The sequence below is a fragment of the Vigna umbellata genome, chromosome 4, assembly GCF_029865625.1.
Source record: "Vigna umbellata cultivar VRB3 chromosome 4, Vumbellata_1.0, whole genome shotgun sequence".
Taxonomy (NCBI): Eukaryota; Viridiplantae; Streptophyta; class Magnoliopsida; order Fabales; family Fabaceae; genus Vigna; species Vigna umbellata.
In genome coordinates this window covers 47495402-47509986 of record NC_142168.1, presented here as the reverse complement: position 1 = coordinate 47509986, position 14585 = coordinate 47495402, and the positions used below count along the sequence as shown (strand labels likewise).

At 33.6% G+C, this 14585-nt stretch overlaps 1 pseudogene; it reads left to right on the top strand.

Annotated features, from left to right (window-relative positions):
• Window positions 1-8003: 8003 nt before the first annotated feature.
• LOC148200418 (uncharacterized) lies at window positions 8004-13966 on the top strand (annotated as a pseudogene).
• The last annotated feature ends 619 nt before the right edge of the window (window positions 13967-14585 follow it).

Here is a 14585-nt window from a genome sequence, read left to right as displayed (position 1 = left end):
GGCCAGATGCCACACCAGTGATCACATTAACATCCACAGGTGTCTTTTCACCACTATTTCTTCTGACCATTAGTTATCTCAACCTAGTGGCTCCTCTAGTAGGTTTGCATACAACCGAGGCCATATGGCCTATATTGCTTCGATTCTGAGACAATCAAGGTCTATACTATCCCGAAAATTTCAAAAATGATGCTACACCATATTATGCTTCGGTTTATGGTGAACTGAAGTATAATAGGCGCGGTAATAAGTCCTTTTTTTTACTAGTGTCAATATCAAGTACATACTTTTTCAATTTTGATAGATGTAATTTATTATGAATCTTTACCAAGGAGAAGGTTTGTCATGTTCATATATTATTGTACCTATATTCCTAAAAATATGATAAGGTCTAATGAATTTAAAAGTTCTCTTTCTAAAATTATTAAAGAGACCTTTCTACACTAGTAAATGATGTTACTTTGAGAAATACATATCACAAGCAGAAAATTAAACATCGTGACTATTGATCCATAAAGGACTTTTTTCTACTCATAATTCTTCCATTTCTCATGTAATAATATGATTTTCTAAGTATTTTATTGTAACCAATTAGGTCCAATAAACAAATTCTAACCATATGGAAACCAACATAAACTTGTTCAGCATTTCCTAATACAATACTTTATAATGTGTCATGACAATTCTTTCTTGGAAACTATGTGATTGTAGGTGAATTTTAGAAGCAAAATCTATCCCAACTACCCAAGTCTTTTGAATAAGTATTTTAAAGATTTGATCAATATCATCTCTCGTTACAGTTTTTCCTCTAGAAGGTAAGGTAAATTATTCATAAACTAGTTCCTAAAGCCTATTACAACATTTTCCAAAATCTATAAGTGAGGTGAGGATCTCCATTACAAATTTTTTGCTTGAAATGTAAGTTTCAAGTTAGGATGCATCAACTACTTTTCCTTTATCATTTTAAGAAAATAATTAGCTATAATAAACATGTTATATCCAATGTGATAATAAGATATTATAACTCTTAAATTTTAAGATCCTAATTTTCCTTAATTTTGGACAATTTGGTTCTTTTTGGTAGAGGTGTTTAAATCATTAACGGAATGTGAACAATGAATGTCACATGTTCGTTCATGTTTTTTTTTTTAATTTTTTTAAAATTTTTCTTAGTTAAAAAAAATTGTTCATGTGTCAACTCTGCATCATGTCAAATGACAATATTAGTATCACTTGTGAAGTTAGTGTCAATCCAACGTGTCAAGTTAATATCAATATCACGTGTGAATGTTAATGTTAGTGTCACATATTAGTGTTTTATATTTAATTGGTCCCAATTTTCATTAATTTGTTCAATTCCGTCCCAATTTTTTTCAAAAATGAGCAATTTTGTCCTTCTCTAAATTGAGACCAAATTTAATTTTTATATAAATGTTATACTAATTTTTTTTTATTAAAATTCACATTTTTATTAGATATTACTTTTATTATTTTTAAACCAACTCTAGCTATATTATTAGAATATAATTATTAAATTTATGTTTGACTTTTGGTATATGTAAAAGATAGTGTCATATTTGGTTTTAAAATAACAAAGAATTTTCCTTCTAATTTCAAACTAATTCTAACCCTACATCTTTTAGCCAAGTCTAACCCTATTTTTAAATCAACTCTAATTTTATTTTTTAGATATAGCAAAAATCAAACCTAAATATAATGATTATATTTTAAGAATATAGTTAGAGTTAGTTTAAAAATAATGAAAGATATTTAGTAAAAATGTGAACGTTAATAAAAATTTGGTTTAATCCTTTAGTACATCCCTATTTATGTACGAATGTCTCAATTGGGTCCTCGTTTTTTAAAGTGTATCAAAATGGTCCTTAATTTTGAAAATTCATATCAATTGAGTCCTTTCCGTTAAGTTGGCTGGACGGCGTTAAAAAAATTCATGAGTGGATGCTGAGATGACGAACGAACGCTCGTCCACCAGCGAACGAACGCTCGTCCACCAGAGAACGAACGCTCGTCCACCAGAAAACGAACGCTCGTCGACCTATTATTGCTGGACGACCGTTCGTTCCACACTGGACGAGCGTTCGTTCGGTGGTCGACGAGCGTTCGTTCACTGATGGACGAGCGTTCGTCCGTTGGTGGACGAGCGTTCGTCCGCTGGTGGACGAGCGTCCGTACGTCCTCTCAGCATCCACTCATCAATTTTTTTAACGCCGTCCAGCCAACTTAACGGAAAGGACTCAATTGATATGAATTTTCAAAATTAAGGATCATTTTGATACACTTTAAAAAACGAGGACCCAATTGAGACATTCGTACATAAATAGGGATGTACTAAAGGATTAAACCTAAAAATTTCAATAAAAGATTAATATAAAAATTTAATTTGGTTTCAAATTGGAGAGACCAAATTACTAGATTTAAAAAAAAAGGATTGAATTGAACAAAATTAATAAAAATTGAAACTAAATTAAATATAAAACATTATCACGTGGCATTGACACGAACGTGACACAACATTGACTACACACATGGACAACTTTTTTTCAAATTTAAAAAAAATTAAAAATAATAATTAATTAACCCTTGACATACACATTTCACGTTTCTTTAACAATTTAAATATCATTCTAAAAAATCAAATTAAACTAAATGAACAAAAATTGAAACTTGAATAGAAAAAAAAAATCACATTTAATAAACTAGATGAAATTAAGGACGGAAATAATATTTAACTCATTAAATTTCTGAAAAATAAACTAACTAGTCATCAATAAATTTATATTTTTATATAGTTTAATATATTACGTAACTCTAATGTGCACAAATATGTCATTAAATAATATGATATTAACATAATATTTGAGTTTAATATTATATATAAAAAAAACTATACACTATCAAATAAAAAGTCATTCTTAATTTCTTTTCAAATTAAACTTTAAAAATATAAAAAACTATCATACAATGATATTTCAATATATTTAATAGTCTCATATTATTTAAAAATTAAAATCAACATCTATTTAAACATGTCTTCTTTTCTTAACTCTCTTAAATATATTTTAATGATGAAACTTTAACATTAAAATAAACTATACTTCAAATATAATAATTAATTCTAACAATACTATTTCAGCTATAACTTAACGTAGGAACACATAATAATTAAAAATTTATGCATACAAAGGTAATAATAGACAAATTCTCTTACTTATGAAGTCATACACTATTTAGTCTACTCCTAATAAAATTACTACTTATTGATTCAGTGTTCACTCTAAAAGGGTTTGAGTTATACATGAAACTGAGATATATAACTTTTCTATTTTCCAATATTAGATACACTAAATACCGTGGCTAAAAAGTGTTTCCTTTTCTTTTATTTTCTTTTAACAAGATATAAGAACGCAAAGCGAGGTAAAAGCATCACAAAAGTAAAAGCAAAAAAACCCAGCAACATTGTGTTTGATACTCAATTCATAGATTAATGTAAACAAAATAAAGCGATGAATAGAACTGAATATAAAGTATGACCTAATTTTCCAAATGCCAGAATCGAGGGAGTTTAATATTCTTCCTTGGAACCTAAGAAAAACACTGTAAGGACAATCCTATTCATTCTCTTTTGTCCTAAAGCGGTTACATAGTAAATGGTCTGAGGGTTTTGTTTTCTGGGAGACACAAATCTCTTAGACATGAATCTATGCTCGTGAAGTTGCCTTTTCTTCATGTGCGGCTATAGTGGGTAGTGGTGGCTACCATTTTCATGTTCAACAAAGAAACAACCCTTTTTATTTGATTTGATTGATAGTTGCATTGAATATAGATTGTTATTTGATTCAATCAAATCAGCAACAGTGAAGTTTGAATTCGCAAGATGTTTACTCGGGTAATCAGAGAAAGTTGAAACAGTTAATTAGTATAAGCTCCACTTAGTTATCATCTCGATGTGTGTATAATTAAATTCTAACAAAATTAAGTGACCTAGCATGCTCTCACTAATCACTGTTCTTCTTCTTCTTTTGACTCTTATTTGACTCCTATTGGAATGTTATTTCCTCTTACAATGCCATGTGTGTATAATGATATTGACCTCTCCTTGCAACTAGTGTATTCAGTATCCAATAAAAACATTTTACAATGCATTATCTAAATAGGATATTTATTTTAAAATCTATCACTTAATTATCAATTTATATGAAAATCCTATCTAATATTAAAATTGTTAAAATAAGCTAAATTGTGATTTTAAAAATAGTGCTTTATTATTATAAGTTAATTACACAGCATGACTTATTTTAGCATTTTACTTTAACTAGGACTACAAAGTTCTAATAGAAAACATTATTGAAGAACATTACTTAATTTTAAGCAATATGAATCCTCTAAATGTACATGTTCTAAAACAATTAGAATCACATAATGTCAACTTAAGAAACATCTGACGTTCAATTTATATTAAAAATATAACGAAATAGTGGTTTGTTTCCAGCAGTATTACTCATACCCCCACATTTGACGTCAACCATGACAAATATTGGACATTTTATATGCCAGCATGAAGCCAAAGAGTAAATCCATTTTTTGTTCTTTATTTCTTTTCTCTTATATGTTAGCATTATTTTAAATATAAAATAAATATTATAGCATTTTCAGTTCCTATTTTTAAGGAACATAAAGTGGTCCATTAAGCCATTTTTTTTATGCTTTTAACTGCATAGAGGTTATAGAGCAGTTATTAATTTTTAAACGTAAAGCCCATTTATTTTGAAACCTGTGATGGCCAGACTTTATATAAGGGAATGGGTTACTCTCAGTTTTGATCACTAAGCCTACTCCTCTATTCAGAAAAACACACCATCGAGTTTGAGTGAGTCAAGGTTTAGAAAATAAAGCTGTCTGTGGTTAGATTTACAAAATTGCAATGGCAGGAGGTACGCACATTATTCTTTCATTTTCGCTTCCGCTGTTTTTGATCTGAATGTGTTACTGTGATGTTAATATAACATGTTTAGGTCAATTTCATACTCTGCTATTTTATCATTATAAACCAAACAGAACGTCCCACACTTTATGGGGTCGACGTTTAAAACAATACAAAACGTCGTACAAGTTGGGGTTGGACGTGCTGGTCGTAATCACATAACGTCCTTAAGGAAGCCGCCGACGTCCAATACAAAATAAATAAATACTAAATATTGATTTAATTAATATGACGTCAATCGTAACAAAAGAACGACGTTGTATATTACAGCTAGCAGTTATTTGTTTATTTTTCGTTTAAATCAACCCATAAAATGTCAGTTTTATACTGTCTTAGACGTTTTGTTATTTAGTTCCTTTTTTATTATTTTTTATTTTTCTTTTAAACCAATCACATAACGTCAAATTCTTCTTCGCATTGGACGTTGTATTTTCCAGAAATTATGTTTTTAATTTTTTCTTCTGAACCAAACGAAAAAACGTTCTTGTACTCGTGGCTTCGACGTTTTATTAAGTGGAGGAAGCCACATATCAAGTCAAATTATGTGGGGATTTGGCTTTGACGTGTACTCGCGTATAACGTCAAAGTTCAACATCCCATAACAGAACAAACAACGTTAACAATAACCTCAGTCCCTCTTTTTTTTTCTTTTAAACCAACAAAAGAATGTCGAACTCTTTCACCAATTCGACATTTTTTTGCCACAAATAATTTTTTTTTTCTTTTAAACCAACGAATACGTCAGATGCCCAAGGAATCCGATGTTTATTGTTGGATTAAAAGAAAAAAGAATTAAACTAAAAAGACACTTTGGAAGTCTGAAGAAATTGACGTCAACCTCTTCGTTTCTAGCAGCAAACTGAATTTTCCCATATATCATTTAAGTAGACTGTCTTTTATTATTGAAGCCCATATCAGGCCTTTCCCAACAGTAACTATTTATGTAGGCATCCATTTATAAAATTTCTTGTAACAACTCCAAGGTTTCTTTGTGTTAACTTGTAACAACTCCAAGGCCTTTTAAAACGCTACAACTTCCATTCATAAAATTCATAAACTCTATCAAGGAATTTCAAAAACAGACCCCATAGAGGACATCGAATATTTCCAAAATCGACGTGTTATTGGAGGTTAAAAAGGAAAAATAAAAAAAAGATAAAAATAATAAAAAGGAACGACCTTTGTACTGCATTTTATTATTGAAGCCAAAGGTCACCCCACATCAAGCTAAAGGAAATTATTCCTTTTTTCTATAAATACAGTTTTGGAGCCTTAGATAACATGTAGACATCCATTTATAAAATTTCTGCTATGAACTCCATCTGTTAATTTTTTTTCTGTGTTTTCTGTTATCTCCTTCAAGGACACAAAAAAGCTTGAAGGAGTATAGAAAACCAAAGGGAAAGCTTGATAGATTTGGATTTCTCATCCTTTCAAAACGTTACTCCTCCTTCACTAAACTACAGAACTTCCGTAAACAAATTCATGTTAACTTTTTCCCTTGGTTTGTTATCGATTCCTCTACTAAACGAAGAAATTTCTTTGTTAAAGATGAAGGCATGGTAGCAAACCAGAGGAAAATGTTAACACTTATGAATTTAAAATAGATTCTAGATACTCTTTTCAGATGGGAGAAGAAGGGAAACAAGAATGGCATTGGCTTTGATACTGAAGATTCTGATGATGAGTCAACTTATGAAGATTGAATGGAATCTTCTTCGTAACCCTCAATCTAGTTGAGAAGAGAAGATTATGTTGTTCTAATATTGATCAAAAATTGATCACTGGTTTAAAAGTGCAAATTTCAGTACACTGCTAACTTGAATCGATTAAGGAAGAAGTAAAAAGAAAAAATTTCATGTCTGATTTTAAAGAAAAAAATCATAAGAGCGCCACATTTTACTATTGTCGGAAGAAAAAAACGTCGAAGCCCCATTGAATACGACGTTCTAATAAGCACACAATTAATGCTCCCAAGTACTTCAATTCCCTTCACGTCCCAGCCTGGCAGCCTACGACGTTCTATGGGAGGGCAGAAAAGAAAAAAGATCCGAAAGTATGGTACTTTTTGGCGGAAGAACAAAACGTCAAATTCCAACAGAACTCGACATTCTATTAATGCTCTCATGTTTAAAAGAAAAAACTAAAAAGAAATAAAAAGGTAGAAACTTTTGGCTTCCAATACTACGTCTAAGCCCCATATAATTTGACGTAACCTTTGCAATTTATAAGAAACAATTAATAAAACAGGCGCGCTGTTTTAAGAGAAAACGTCGTATGGTTTGAGACTTGGACGTTCCTTTTAAACATAACGTCAAATTTTTGTTGTATGCGACGTGAAAGTTTTTTATTGAATGGAAAAAGAAAACATAGTCTCACTGTTTGTTCGTGGTTCCATTTCTGCTTGAACTTTCTTCTTGGTGGACGACTACGATAAAGAAAGAAGGTTATTTTAAGTCGTTTATGTCTTTGTAATGTCATTTGGTTCTCATTTCTAAGGTTAACCGATTATTTTTCGTTTATCTTTAGGCTATTTTTCGTACGGGGTCAGCGAACTTCATCATCTTCTCTAGTGACACCATTTGAAGTATGTTGTTTTTCTTAAAATACTCTTACGTATGATGTATGTGCTCGTGTTTGTGTTGTGTTTGTCGATTTTGGACGTATGATATCTATATGTATAACAATACTATGATAGTTTTGTTTTCCTTCAACGTATGATATTTGTGTTCGTTCGTTGTCAGCAAACTTCGTCATCTTCTCCAGTGACACCATTTCAAGTTTGTTTTTGTTTTCCTTCAATATCTCTTAGTATGATCTATGTGTTCGTGTTTGTCGATTATGGACGTATGATATATGTATAACGATAGATATTTGTGTTCGTGTATGTATACTATGATAGTTTATTTTTTTCCCTCAATGTATGATAGGTATTTATTTTTGTTTCTCTACGTAAGTTAGTTTTTATTTTCTATGGATTCTTTTCGTTTAGTGTAGTAGTATGGATCGAAGCTGGATTCATCAGCATCGTATTAGTGAAGAGTATGAGCGAGGGGTTTCTGAGTTCATACAATATGTTAAAGAACATACAAAACCAGTGAACGAGGCATATTTTTGCCCTTGTGTTCGTTGTCTCTATCAAGTATATGAAGACTTGGACAACATTTGTGATCATCTGTTCATCTATGGAATAATGAGAAGTTATACAGTTTGGACTTGGCATGGGGAAGTATTATATAAGCCAACAACTTTAAGAGGTTCGAATTACGTCGACGAATGAATGAGTGATCATGTAGATGAATTGGTACGTGACGATGTCGAAGAAAATTTTGGAAGAGGTCATCTTTACGATAGTCTTAAGAACAATTCGGAGCAAGAGTTGTATCTAGGATGCATCAATGTTACAAGGTTATCGGCTACTTTGAAATTGTTTTGTTTGAAAGCAAGAAACGGATGGACTGATAAAAGTTTCACAGAATTGTTGGAGTTGTTGAAGGAGATCCTACCAGAAAATAACACATTACCTATCCGTAATTACGATGTGAAGAAAATTCTATGTCCAATGGGTTTGGAATACCAAAAGATACATGCATGTCCCAATGACTGTGATTGTATAGAGATCAATATGCTTAAATGAAGGTGTGTCCAACGTGTGGTTCGTCACGATTTAAGAAGAAACTTGTTGGAAATAACGATGAACACAATGAAGGTCTACCGGCTAAGCTCATGTGGTGTTAACCTATAGTACCTAGGTTGAAACGATTGTTTTCTGTTAAAGAAGATGCGAAGAATCTTATGTGGCACGTTGATGGAAGAAAATGTGATAATCTTCTTCAACACCCAGCTGATTGCCCACAATGGAGGAACATTGATGGCACATTTCCCGAATTCAGTGTAGAGCCGAGAAACTTAAGACTTGCACTTGCTATCGATGGTATGAATCCTTATGGCAACTTAAGTAGCAAACATAGTTCATGGCCAGTTATTTTAATGATTTACAATCTATCTCCTATGTTGTGCATGAAGAGAAAATACATGATGTTGTCTATGATGATATCGGGTCCTAGACAACTTGGAAATGACATTGATTTTTATCTAAAACTGTTAATTGACGATTTAAAAATGTTGTGGGAAGAGGGCGTCGAGGTCTTCGATTCATATTCAGAAGAAAACTTTCGTTTGCGTGCAATGTTGTTTTGCACCATAAATGATTTCCCAACATATGGGAACTTGAGCGGTTACATTGTTAAAGGTCCTTTTGCATGTCCAATTTGTGAAGAAAATACTAGCTCTCTTCAACTAAAGCATGGGTAGAAAACTGTGTACACAAGTCACCGAAGATTCCTTCCTTGAAATCATCCTTACCGTAGATTGAAAAAAGCGTTTAATGAAAGTCCTGAGGATGATGTAGTGTAAAGACCACGTAATGGGAAAGAAGTATACGATCAGGTGAGGAACATTGATGTTGTCTTCGGAAAACATAAAAAGAAGACCGTTGAGAAAAACATTTGGAAAAAGCGATCAATATTCTTTAATCTTCCATATTGGTGTAAACTTGATGTGCGACATTGCATAGATGTGATGCATGTTGAAAAAAATGTATGTGATAGTGTTGTTGGGACTTTACTAAACGTTAAAGGAAAGACAAAAGATGGAGTGAAAACACGACAAGACTTGGTTGACATGGGAATCTGTTCTGAGTTACATCCGAAGTCCATAGGAAGACGCACCTATCTTCCTCCAGCTTGTCACAATCTTTCAAAAAAAGAAAAACAAATTCTTTGTCAATGTTTACATAGTGTGAAGGTTCCACAAGGTTATTCGTCGAATATTAGTAGCCTTGTTTCTATGAAAGATTTGAAGTTGGTTGGTTTAAAGTCTCACGATTGTCATGTCTTAATGTAACAACTTTTACCAGTAGTTATTCGAGCCATATTACCTGCCTCTGTTAGAGGTATTCTCACACGTTTGAGTTTGTTTTTCACTGCCATTTGCAAGAAAGTTGTTGATCATCGACAGTTAGATGATTTGCAAAATGAGGCCTTCAGACTATTGTGCCAATTGGAAATGTATTTCCTACCCTCATTTTTTGACATCATGGTTCATTTGATTGTCCATCTAGTGAGAGAGAGTTGAATATGTGGGCCGATTTTCTTGAGGTGGATGTACTCAGTTGAAAGATACATGAAGATCTTAAAGGGATATGTTAAGAATCAATTAAGACCATAAGCTTCGATTATAAAGCGCTACATTGCACAGGAAGCCATTGAATTCTGCTCAAGTTATATGCCAAGTTGTGACCCAATAGGACTTCCAAAAAAAAGACATGAAAACATACGTGAAGGAAAGGGAGTTCGAGGAGTAAGGATTGAAAGTATTAGTGGAAAAGAAGTTAATCAAGCACATTTGTACATTTTAAACAACACAGGATGTTATTCCTTACATTTCACAAAACATTGATGGAATTAAGTCAGCACATCCACGTATGAGTGAAAAGTGGACACTTAATGAACATAACAAATCCTTTTTAGCTTGGTTTAAGAAAAAGATTTATGCGACTGTGAATTTTTCTGAAAATCTATTGAGTCTAGCTCGTGGACCTAACAATGATATGATCAATTTCGGCGGCTATTACATAAACAATTACTTGTTCTATTCAAAGGAGGAAGACGATAAAAGTAGAGTTCAAAATAGTGGAGTTAGCCTACAAGCTGAGGCTGTACACTTTTTCAATTCCAAGGATAAGAATCCAATTACAACATCAATCAGTTATTTTGGAATAATACAAGAAATTTGGGAAATTGATTATGTCACTTTTAGAGTTCCAGTTTTCAAGTGTAAATGGGTTGACAGTAATTCTGGTGTTGTGACAAAAGACCTCAGATTCACTTTGGTGGATCTTAACAAAATGAGTTACACAGATGAACCATTTATTATGGCTAGTCGAGCAAGACAAATATTTTATGTCAATGACCCAGTGAATCATAAATGGTCAGTGGTATTGGAAGGCAGAGCCATGCACACAACTGATGATGAAGACTCTCTAGATATACTTGAGACAAGCTCCTTCTCATCAAGAACAATTGAAAATAAGGTTGATGATGTATCCGATGAAATACATGCAACTCGATGTGATCACAACGAAGGCATATGGGATAAATAGGTGTCTTAACATTGTTTTAATTACTTGTACAATTTATTTATTTTGCCTGTTCCAACTATAATTTATTAACACTTTGTAAACAGGTATGGCGAGCTCTGGATCAGGTCCAACAGGATGACGGGGTAGATCTGTGACTCGGATGCCTGATGTCACATTTCGTTGGGTTAATGACAAACCAATGATGGTGGAGTTTGATCCCCGAACATTTATGCCTATTGGGGCACATGCAGCATCCTTCAGGACTTACTTAAGCGTGATGGCAAAATATCATGTCCCTATTGTCGCTACCTGTTGGGATGATGTCCCATAGGTTGACAAAAATCTACTATGGCAAGATATTTTGGTATGTTTAAGATGTTTTACTTCCATCATTGACTTATTTTTGTTGATCATGCTTTACCATTAATTTTGTTTTTAACAGGAAAATTGGGATATCCCTAATGATGAGAGGATAAGGAAGAAGATTTTATCCCACATTGTAGTCCGGTGGAGGGACTTCAAGATGAGAATGACATGTCAATATGTCTTTGACTCTAAACAGAACAACACTCCTTGTACAAAATATAAAATAATTGAGGAGGAGTGGGTGTAGTTTAAAGAATCTAGACTTACTCCTAAGTGGCAGGTATGTTTTTTAATATTTTGCTCTAGTCACACAAGATGTTAATTAGTGATTTATGCTTAATGATTTTCATTTTTTCGTAGGTGAAAAGGATAGCCGCCCAGCAGAGGCAGAAGCTTAGTGATACACCACACGTATTGTCATGTGGTGGTTATGCATTATTAGAGAAAAAGATGAGAAAATGTCGCACTAAGGAGTTAGGACTTGAGTCACCTGATCTAGCACCTCCACCAGCCAGACAAGAATTGTGGAAGGCTACACGGACAAAGTCTAATGGTCAGTTTACATCCCAGTCTGCTTAGGAGATATCCCAGAGAATTGTAAGTGGAAACTTTTAACTAATTACCATAATTCATAAAAAAAATTATGTAACAAACTTTTTAATGTGTCTAGCTTCATTATGATATGCAGCATGACTTGGTTGACCAATAGAGTCAAGGCATATTTGTGGCGCAAGGTAGGGAGGACCTCCTAGTAGCAGCCATAGGTCGGCTAGACCGTCTAGGCCGTGTGCGTGTTGTTGGAGGAGTTATTGGATTGAGGGACTACTTTGGCCCTAAACCAAGAAGCACAGAAGTCGTGACTCAGGAAATGGTTAGTAGCATCAGGCAACAGGTGCAAGTCGAATTAGAGGAAAGCATGGGTGAACACTTCAGAATGCTCGAAGAAAAACTTGCGATGATCACCCAACAATAGTAACAAAACAACAACAGCAATAATAAGAGCAACAACAACAGGCACAGCAGGAGGACGCCCCTACAGATGATCCTACTGCACCTCGTGTGAGCACCAAAGGCTCATGCTCTACTGCAGATCGTACTGATTACAATATTCAGTATGAGTTTTTGGTTGATGAGGATCCTCCGCGCGTAGTGGCCGTGGGATGACAGATTGCAAGAGGCCAGACCATTCATGGTGCTCCTTTATTGCCCACTCACGCACGGGTAATGATTGATGATCCAAGAGACCCCCAGGCTCAAGTGCCAGTGCCTACATCTGAAATCCAATTCGTGGGGGAGGCCGTAGGCACATTTATAACTTGGCCTAAGGCTATGATCATGCCATATTTTGGCCCACCAGCGGTATTATATTCTTCTTTTTATTATCTTAAATCTTTAAGTTATAATTAAACGATTCCTAACTTTTGTAAATGTGAGTTGCAGGTCTACCGTCCTGAGAACAACCAATTGCTCAACCTGTGAATGAGGCTCGTGAGGAAGCAGAAGACCATGATGCTATATCCATATTGACCTCCAGATTAAATAAGTTGAGAAAAGGATCGGTAGAGATGTTGTGGGAGTTAAGAACATTCGTCCTCGAGTGCCATGTTCCATTGTATATTAATTTAGATGATGCATATGAGATCATTGGTGGAGAAAAAATGTTGAACATTTCATGCATACAACTATGGTGCATGTAAGTTTTTTATTTGTTATTTTCCAATTTGTATATTAGTATTATTACTTTTTAATAAATATACTTAACTTTATTCTTACAGGTACATGGACACCATCGTAGTTGAATCAGGTCGGGCGTCAGTTTATGGCTTTCTTGAACCTCAGACCATTAAACCATCTGGAAACACATTAGATTTCAGAAAATTATATATTCAAACATGGATGACTGAGTCTAACAGAGAGATATATATCGCGCCATACATTGATGCATATGTGTTTCGCAATATTGTAAACTTTTATCAAATTTTAATCAATAAACTAACTCACTAGTTGTTGGTACATGATAGGGGCCATTGGCAACTCATGGTGATCATTCCAAAAAAAAGCACAAGTTGTATGGTTTTGTTCTCTTCATAGGAAGATTAAAGCGGAGTTGAAGTCCTTGATACAAACGTAAGTATTACATTCATTCTTATCAATTCATTATGATATTAATATATTAACTTATGTTTCTAATGCTTCAAATTTGTTTAAAGTTGTGACTAGGACCAGAGGACAACAACTTGAAATTATATATCCTAAGGTTGGAATTCTTTGATCTTTAACCTTTAATTTTTTGTAGTCAAATTTAAACCATTACATTTGACTAAGTTCTTTCACATGTTTAGTGTAATAAGCAGAATGATTCTTGGGCATGTGGCTACTACATCATGTCATGGATAAAGGCAATCATCCGAGCAGAAATCAGAGGGGAATGGACTGAGGTAGAAATTTACATTTGAAAATCTTACAAATATCAATAAACTTTTGACATTAAAATGAATATAATAGTAAAGTTTCTCTGATTATGCAGCGGTTCAACACTAGCTCTCCATTGTCCACTTTAGTAATAAAGACGATAAGAGAGGATTGGGCACGATATTTGAATAACATTTTAAATAGCTATATGATAACAGTTGAAAAACTGTTATTTTCATGCTTAAAATTGATACTAAAAGCAACCTTTAACACTTAGAAACTAGCTTAAAATCATGCTTTTGGTCATATTTTTAGAAATAAGAGAGCTGGACAGGTTTATGCTTGATTTCAGTGTTTTATGCAAGTTTTAAGGTGAATTTGGTGAAAGAAGTGAAGAAGGATAAAGATGGAATCAGAAAAGAATTCAAAAAGTGCAAAAGGAGAAGTCGCAAGTACCGCTCAGCGGCAGTTTACCGCTGAGCGGCACTCAGGAACTCACGTTGGATCCGCTGAGGGGTGAAAATGCCGCTGAGGGGGAAGAATCAACTCACGCACTTACCGTTGAGCGGTAGTTTACCGCTGAGCGGCACTATTTTGGGCTTGGGCCTAATTTTCTGTAATTTTACGAATAGTATATAAGCTTTAGGCGTTCCTAGGGTTTGT